An 8,956-nucleotide genomic window follows, 5' to 3' on the forward strand; every position below is an offset into this window, starting at 1 on the left:
AGCTCCAAACAGCTGCATTTCTGCCCAGAGCAGCTGTGGAGGTGTCCAAGAGGTTGGACAGTGCTTGGAGCAACCAGGGATTGTGGAAGGTGTCCCTGCCTATGGAATGGGATGGGGTTTCACGTCCCTTCCAGCCCAAACCGCTCTGGGATTTGATGATTTTATGATTTGGTGGAGGTGGTTGGGATAAAATTTTAGCATCAGGAACTTGCAGTTTCYGAAGTTCTCCTCTTGGTGATTGCTTGGGGTTTCTTGGGAGTGAGGCTGGGYTGGGGTGTAGGAAAGGACAGGAGAAACGGACCCAGCCCAAGGAGAGGGGATTTCTGTGGTCATGGGCTGATTTTATACCATTTATACGTGTGCCATAAATGAGTTTTTGGGCTCAGAGTGTGGCCAGAGATTGTCAGGTGCTTCTATCTGTTTGTTATTGCTGTGCTTTCATGGCTCCTGAGATACAGTCCTGACTTGACCCTGAGGATCCCTCCTGCACCAAACTGGGGGTGTTTGAACATGGCTGGGCTGYTCCTTGGACCTCTTTTTGGATAGTTTGTGTGCAGGGGAAGCATTTCTTCATTGTCAAAGTTGCTACTTTGATCTATTAAATTCTGCACATGAAAGAATACAGTTTTCCTGCCAGGAGGACAGAAAATTCCTCCCCTTTTCCTGTGATGAGAAATGTGCAACAGGAGGGGTTTGATTTTGATTTCCTTTTCCAGCAGTGTTTTGGTGTTGCTGTGTGGGATCCAAGATGTTGGGTTCTGGATGCTGCCAAGAGGGGGGCTGGGTCTCCCCAGGTTTTCACTAGACCTGCCAGAGAGGACTCATTTCTGAATAATTTCCTTTTGCTTTCAATTAATTGTGAAACCAGGCTTTAATAGGGTGTGAAATGTAAATAGAGAGAGGTAACACCAGCTGCCTTTATTTACATGTGTTAATCAACACTGGCCCAAACACAACAGCAAATTAAACTGGAGCCATTCAGAGGGTTTGAAATGCTGAGGAGTTTGAAAAACGTGTATTTTGTGGAGAGCTGGAAGGTCGGGGGTGTTTTTATTGTTTTTTAAGGGTTTGTCTCCGGCAGGACACACGGAGTCACTCTGGGATGTTCCTCTCTGGTCCAACAGAGACACTGGACTTGGGCTCCTGGGAAACTTGGGGATTTTGGTGGAAAAGAGCTCTAGGAAAGAGCTGAAGCAAATTCAAGGAAAATTTTGCTTTGTTCCTCTACAGAACTTCACAGTGGAGCTGTGAAGCTGGTGGGATGTGAAACACGTTGAGTGCACTCCCAAACTGTCCCGGCTCATGCCTTCCTGTGGGTCCCGAAACACCCACAGTAGCAAGGAGATGAAAGAGATACTATTTCAGAATTGGAAATTCAYCCAGGCTTCTGATCTGCCTGTGCCAGTGAGAGCTGGATGTTGTTGTTTGTAAGGATGAGAGTGATGATTTCATTTAATGAACTCAGTTTAGAGAATAGTCCATATCMAGGCTGGTTAAAATGGGATTTGTCAGTAGAGGGAATGAGAATATTTTGGTTGTTTGCTGGTGGTTTTTTTCCCACTTAGAAGGAAATCAGCTCTCTGGTAGGAATTATGCGATCAGAACTAGTTTATCAGAAGGAGCAAAATTTGTGATGAGGCTTGTGTTATACTGGTAGAATCCTTTTCAGCTCCATGTATTTATAAACCATAAATGCTAATTCTTCACTCAGAAGTTGGATTTGATGTCTTGGAGGTGTTTTTTTAACATTAATGATTTGGTGATAGTATGTGGTAGGGACCATGTTCAGACATGCCTCTCTTGCCTCTTTCTTACAGGTCATTTCAGGATGCTTTTGGCCTCAGCAAATATGTTTCTGTCCTCAGAAGAGATTTTCTTCATTGTCACTTCCTGTAATCCCCTTGTCCATGACAGGCCAGGCTGCACATAGTGATGTGTAGTGGCACCAGCTCTGTGTCAGGAATTGCTTTCTAATTTTATCAGAAACGACCAGGTGCGGGAGAGGATTGGGAATCAGATGGGCTGAGGGAGCCTGAKGGGAGAGCAGCACATGGAAGGCTCATTTTTGCTGGTTATACCCTGTTTGCACTAAATAAGACTGCTCCAGGGGTGGCCCAGGCTGTGTAATTTATAGGCACTGATTTCCTTCATAAACATTCCCTAGATGTTTATTTCTTTGTGCTGCAGCACCCCACAGTCTCATTTATTTGGGGATGTGAGAAGCCATCTCATAAATTTTCYCAACTTGTCATACCTGAAAATACAGCAACCAGTGGCACCTTCTGATAAGTTTCCCAGTGTAACAGTTAAATGCCTTCTTGACAGTTTAGTGGACAGGAAATTTCCAAGGTTTGGGAGAAATAGGGCATTGGGTAGGAAAGAAATGGAGTTTCTTTCTAACAATGCTAATTTTCAATTCTTTAAACAGCTTGCATTGAGCATTACAAATTCTCGAGGGTATTTTCAGAGCTGAAAGAACAAAGAGAAACTTGGAAGAGGGGGAAATCGCTATCAGCTGATGAGGAAGGCTTGGAAAGTTTATTTTTCTATCATAAAAATCCATTTTACTACACTAAATATGTCTGTTCCTGCCCTAGAAGTGCATGTTCTCGTACTGTGCTGTGCTACACTCAACATGTGAGAGGAAGGGAAGCTCATTAATTGACTGCACAGCCACGTGAAAATGCTTTTTAGGCATGAGGGGTGTTTGTGTTACAGCATCACGTAGGATATGGACAAGGGACACATAAAATAGATGGCAGTTTGTTGTTAGTGTAGGCAACAAATGGGGAAAATTAGTTTTTTGTGCCCATGGGCAGGATCAGGGCTCTCAGGGCTGGAATGGGCAGAGCTCTCTGCCCCCTCCCTGCATTGTTAGAGTGGGCAAGAGACTTGGAAAATCTGTTCTCTGCAGACTTTAAATGTGAACTTATGGGCAATTCCTGCTGTGGGATGTTAATGGACCAGAGCACTCTGCCAACCCAGCTGGGTGCTGAGGTGATCATTCCATAGCATTTTTGGGCTGCCCAGCCCATCTCTGATACTGATGGTGTCAAGCATCGAACATGGCCTTCGAACAGAGCATCATCCACAGTAAAATTGTAAATGAAATACAGGACTGACTTCTGACATATTCAGGATAAAAACTCTGCTTGGCTCTTGGAAGGTGAAGGCTCTGACAGAGACCTGCAGATTCTGAGAACTGGTTTTGTTCTATGACTTCCCTGACTTGGATTGCAAAATTACGCCTGAATTTGACAAGGGACCTTTGTGACCAAAGCTCGAGGTTGTGCTGAGAAAGTGTCAGATCTTAATATTCCAATATTAACCTTGGAGTCATGGAGAAGAGGGAGCTAATGGTATTCCCTCCCAGGAGTGGGCTGGTTGGGATAGAACCACTTCTGTGGCCAGCAATTCCCAAAATGCCTCTTTCTGCATAGAAAGGGCTAAACTTGGGTATTCTGRGCTGACAGAAGTTCTGTGGAATTGCAGTAGCACATGGTGTGGTGTTCATTAGAATAATCACTGTTAAATTACTACTCCCGTTTAAAAATTGAAAGCCCCATCACACCCAAGTTTTTGGGTCTRTGGGGAAGGGTGTGATGGCCCTGGTCGTGTTGGTGAATGACAAAATGCAGGCAGTGAAGAATGATCTGCAATATTGGGTGTCGCAGATGAGTCTCATTCACTCTGTGTCTCACACGGACCCYTCGGTSACACAGACGTGTTCAGGCCGTTTRCTGGCCAGGGAAGGCTTTGACAGCMACCTTTMCATCATTAAATSYTGTTTGCCGTGGGTCTGTGCAGTGACAGAGCCCCGCCGTGCCCCGGCACCGGGCGCGCATCCTGCCCCATCCCCGCGGCTGCGGCCAGTTCCGTGGAGCTTTATCCCGGCTGAAGCACTGGGGAAGGAGGGACGGTGAGGAATCATCGTGCCCTGGCCTGTGCTGCTTTCAGGATGCGGTGGCAGCTGCTGTCAGCCCGTGTCCCGCTGCGGGGCCGTGCAGCCGCTCCGTGCCGCTCYGAGCACAAGCATTCCCTGCCTCCTCCCTGTTTCTCTTGGCTCCCGCTGCACTGCCCGGCTCGTCCCGCGGGACCTTTCCAATGAGAGAGCGAGCGGCGGCGGCGGCAGCACCACGGATCYGTGTGCCGTGCCAATTGAGCATGAAATGGGCAGCGTGGAAGCGGCGCTGGGGGCTGCGGCGGGGGCCGGGCGGCGGTGCCGGCCCTAGGAGCGCCGGGCTGCGGCGGCAGCGGCCCGGGRACGGCAACGGGAACGGGAACGGCAACGGGAAMGGGRACGGGAACGGGAAAGGGAACGGGACAGACCCCGCCGGGGACAGCCGGCGCTGAGCCCCCGCCCGCAGCGCTGCTCTGCTCTGCTCGGCACCCGGGGCTGATGCCGGCCGCAGTTTCTCGCTCAGCTGCTGGGAAGCTGCGGGGAGAGCTGGAGCTGTCAGGCCTTGGCCAGGGAGCCCGTCCGGAGCGCTGCGCCAGGGGTGAGTAGTGCACAGCCCCGGAGACCCTCTGGGCTGCCTCTCAGATCCTTTTTGTTTGCTCCAGGCGTCGGGAGAAAGTAAAACCAGCTGGGAGGGTGCCTGCGGGGTGGCACCAAGTGCTGCTGTTTCAGTAAGGAATGATTCCGATTCCAGTTTAGCGAGGGTTCTTTGCAGACTCTGCAGAGGTAGTTTAAAGAGGGGGAGGTGGTTATATTTTTGTGCAGACTGTCTTCCATGACGGATTTTAAAGCTCAGGATAATGCAAACTGTGGTTCCCTCCCAGAGATTAACCTGTGGCCTTTGGGAAGATCTTTTTGCAGTGAGGAAGTCAGTCTGAAAGCCATATTAATGAGGTGTAGGGAATTAGTTGGGAGTGGGCTGGGGAGCATCCCAGCAGAGCTTTCCTGCCTYAGGAGAAAGGAATGGCTATTGAGATAAATGTTTTAAACCTCTATTTTATGTCCTACTAAGCAGAGAAATGAGGGGCCAGTAATAAAATGAGTGTCTTGCATATTCTGGTTCTAAATGTGTTCCAAACTACGGCTAATAGTTCCTAGGACATGTCCTTTGTTATGAGGCTAGGGTTAGCAAAAGAGATTTTATTATTTTTCCCTCTTCTTTGATCTTTCATGTACCTTTGAAAAGAATCCTTTGAATATAAAGGAATATCTGTTGTCAAAGTGAGTACATATTGACTCTGAACTTTTACCTGGATAATTATGTAGCTCTTTWTTTTGTGTTTTTGAGACAGAGCTGTAGGTTTGTGGAGCAGACTGGGATAAATCTTTCATCAGGTGCAGGGACATGCAGTGCTCATGCTGGATGTTGTGCTGACAGGAGCTGCAGAGCAAACTGCAGTCGACAGGGAAGTTTGAGGAGTTCACATGCATTTCTTCAGTCATAGCCAGTAAATTATTAACCAGGCAAAGTCAGCATCTGGACTTTCTAGGAATGACTTTGTCCACATGTCACCTCTGGAGCCTGAGCCCTGGGAGCTCTCTGTGAGCAGCACAAGGGAGTGCTCAGCACCTCCAGTGCTCCTGCTGAACCCTTGGGAGATTTTCCCTGCTCCTTGCCCTGCCAGGCTCCGGCTCTGTGGCTGTCAGGACGTGTCCCAAAGCTCCCTTTGTGCTGGCTCAGCTCCTTGGCTTTTGTGTAGGAGAGTTGGACTTAAACCACTTCCTATTTCCTGCCTATCTTTGCTGCTTGCTTTTCCTAAGGGCCACTGAGCCTTTCATCCCTCTCACCCAGATTTGCATATGTGAAGAGAGGGAATCTCTTCCCAGACGTTTTTTCCCCCAGAAGCTGGTCAGGCTGAGTGACACCTYTCATTTGGGTGCTGGTGCTGCTGATRCARCACCCGTGTCACTCACARCTCCGAGCTTAATGTTTGCCATGARTTAAAGAAACTGAGGGGKTTTTGTGTTTTATTTCTCTGTGTGTGTTTGGCTGAGCAGAGTCACCAGGATTATTTGGACTGGCAGCTTTCAAATTCCGGCACAGTGCATGGCACTGCTTCTCACACACAACATTCAGCCACTCTGAGATTTAAATTAATTATCTGAGATCTGTTTGACTTGTGGCTTTTTCTTTAGACTGATTCCTTACAGCGCACTTCTGTGAATAACCAGGCTTTCTCTTTTTCTTTATTTTCTTTTCTTTTTCTTTCTTTTCTTTTCTTTCTTTTCTTTCCTTTCTTTTCTTTCTTTTCTTTCTTTTCTTTCTTTTATTTCTTTTCTTTCTTTCTTTTCTTTCTTTCTTCTTTCTTTTCTTTCTTTCCCTTCCTTCCTGCCTGCCTTTTTAGAAGTTAAGGTTTCATGGGGAACAAGTCAGTGTGCCCTGGAGGGCTACGGGCAAGCTTCTCTAACTATTGTGCAGCTTAGTAAGAGTGGAATCTTGGAAGTTTGAAACAAAACAAGAAGTTCAAAATCCTTTGCCTGCTCCCAAAAAAGCTCCAAAAGTTACTTTTTGTGAAGTCACTCAAAATATGCCTTCACTCTTTTTACATTGAACCTCTCTGCCTGGGGTCTGGTTTATGGTACCTGGAGGTGTCTGTGCCTGGAATTGCTGTTGTTTRTAATTAGATTTTATTAGCAGTGTAGCATTAACAGGAACCTCTGCCCACAGTCATTTAACYCAGCCTTACAATTGTTTTTATTAAGGAAATGTCTCATTTATACTATATTTTTTAATGGAAACTGAATTTGGAAGGCATAAGTTGTGCACCCCTAGACCGTTTTAATTTCCTTGTGGCTGCACCGCAGTTGTTTCCTTTCCTTGGGAAAAGCAAAGTCCCACGAGGTGCAGGGGATGCCGAGCTCAAGGTGAGGCTGGCCAGAGATGCTGGGATGGAGCTCTGGGACAAGGAGCAGGACACCACCCACCCTCCTGGAATGGGCTGTTTTCTCAAACAGTAGCACAATCACCCGAGCAGCAGCAGTGTGCCATAGTGTGTGCTGAGCCAGATGCAGCCGGGCTGGGCTGAGCCCAGCTCTCCTTGATTCCCACCCGAGGTGTGCTTTGTGTTTGATCCAGGGGATGTCTCTTGGTGGCCAGGAGTCACAGATGGGGGTCACTAATAGATTCTGCTCATTTATCTCCAGTTRTCGATCCCTGGAGCCTGTGTCTGTGAGGGGAGCAGGCAGTTCACCCCGGGGCTGTTGTGCTGCTGGGAATGGCCAGTGATCTCCTTGGGACAGGCTGGCAGCAGGGATGTGACTGTCTGCCCCAAAGCACCCTCCCATCCAGGCACTGGCAGCGATTCCCCAGTGTGGTCACTCACTGAGCACAGGCACTTCCCAGGCTGTGGCTGTTTGGAACTTCCTCCCTGTTGTAAGTCTGGGAGAGCACAGCCTCCCTGCCCGTGGCTGTTGGTTTGAGAGCCTCTGCTTGCTGTTGTGCTCCATTGTTGTCTTCCTRAAACCCCAGACACTGGGAGTCATGTCCCCACAACAGAGAAGGAAATGAGGTCATCATGGAAACAAACCTGCAGGAAAGAAATCCAGGAAGCAGCAGCCCTGGGTTTCACCTRTGTCTTCCCAAATGTCATTCCAAGTGACATTGATCCTGTGTCATAAAAAAAGATAAAACCCAGGCTTCACCYKGYGAAGGTGAGAAGCAGTTCTCAGCCCAGTTTTAGTCACTGAAGTTTAACACCATTGGTCTGAGGGCTGTGATTTCCTTAGTCAGGAATCCACGGAGTACAGTCATTTCTTAACATAGAGAGTTTTAGAGACAAAAGACAAACCCAGAAAATTCCAGCCAGAAGCCCCACAGATGGCAAATGGAGCCCACGGAGCAATCTAGGATGTTCTGTGCCAATCCCCAGTGCCCAAGGCCCTGCCCTCCCTGAAGCCACATGCAGGGGTGTTCCTGCTTCATTTTCAATAACCTCAGATACTTTAATTCCATGAAAACATTCTGTTTGCAGATGCTCAKAAGTTGTTTTTGCCTAATGGGGTCTCCAGTGGCTGCATCTAAGAAGYTTTTATGAATATTTCATTGCTTATGAAGATTGACCTTCTTACACATTTAGAGGAAATGAAAGGGTGAGACCACTTGAGAAAACATTTGCAGCTTAATATGGGAAAATCTAAGGAAARTATCTGTGATAGAACTCTGAGATTTTGTGTCTCAACAAGCTTAAGCATCAAATAGCCTTGGCTTAGGAGTTAAAACAAGCAACTCCAGCAGTTTTACACCAGCAGCCCGTGTTGGCAGCTCTACCCAGGATCRGGGATTGAAGGGGGATCTTTCCAAGTTGTGCATTTCTGACTGCACTGAGTGAAGTTATGTCAAGGCTACTCCTGATCTCATCTCCAGAGAGGCACCAGCTGTGGATCCGCTGTGATCTGTGTCTCAGAACAGCTCTGCAGCAGCAGCGTGGGTYCCTTCCAACCCAAACCATTCTGGGATTCAACGATTTTAAAGTTATTCTCTGCAGGAATTTTGATTTTGAAGGACTTCAAGGAGTGTGCCAGCCGTTTGCAYCTCTCTCAGAAGCACCAAGATGTGCAGCACTTGTGCATGACCTCACTGGAGGCTTCTGTTAAAAACAAAATATCCAAATAGCCCTAAGGAKCCCTGTTCTTGTGCTTGCAAGGCACATGTGGAGCCACTGCTGCATCCAGGACCAGTAAAGCACCCYGAGGGTCCTGCTGGGGTTGGGACCTGCCCTTTTCTCTAGCTGTTTCTCTAGCTGGGATTTATTAGTCTTGAAGGTGAAGCTCAGATGGGGATGCTGACTGCTGAATAATCATCCTGCCATAGGAAGGAACTGTCTCGTGTGATTTGCAAGCTTAAAATAGTTCTGGAAGGAACTGCAGACAAAACACACATCCCACAGCCTCTAACATTTGCTCAGTGCGAGTTCTTGCATAAAACCCAACCTCTGAGTGCACCTGTGATTGGATGGGAGCTTGTGTYTGCTGGGAAAGGGATTTACTGTGTCCAGCTCT

At 47.8% G+C, this 8,956-nt stretch overlaps 1 protein-coding gene across 7 annotated transcripts in view; it reads left to right on the top strand.

Moving 5' to 3' along the window:
• ARHGAP32 (Rho GTPase activating protein 32) overlaps positions 1-8,956 on the top strand; it is a 234,830-nt gene that overhangs the window by 121,626 nt on the left and 104,248 nt on the right. Inside the window, exon 1 of one of the 7 annotated variants that reach the window (XM_057373538.1) lies at positions 4,445-4,499. The exons of the other annotated variants lie outside the window; for them this stretch is intronic. The gene's annotated coding sequence lies outside the window, so the exon portion shown is untranslated. Of the gene's footprint in view, positions 1-4,444; positions 4,500-8,956 lie in introns of those variants that run through there. 7 annotated transcript variants of the gene reach the window in all.

The sequence above is a fragment of the Malurus melanocephalus genome, unplaced genomic scaffold (assembly GCF_030028575.1).
Source record: "Malurus melanocephalus ecotype Western Australia unplaced genomic scaffold, MMel_1.1 scaffold_201, whole genome shotgun sequence".
NCBI classification, from domain to species: domain Eukaryota; kingdom Metazoa; phylum Chordata; class Aves; order Passeriformes; family Maluridae; genus Malurus; species Malurus melanocephalus.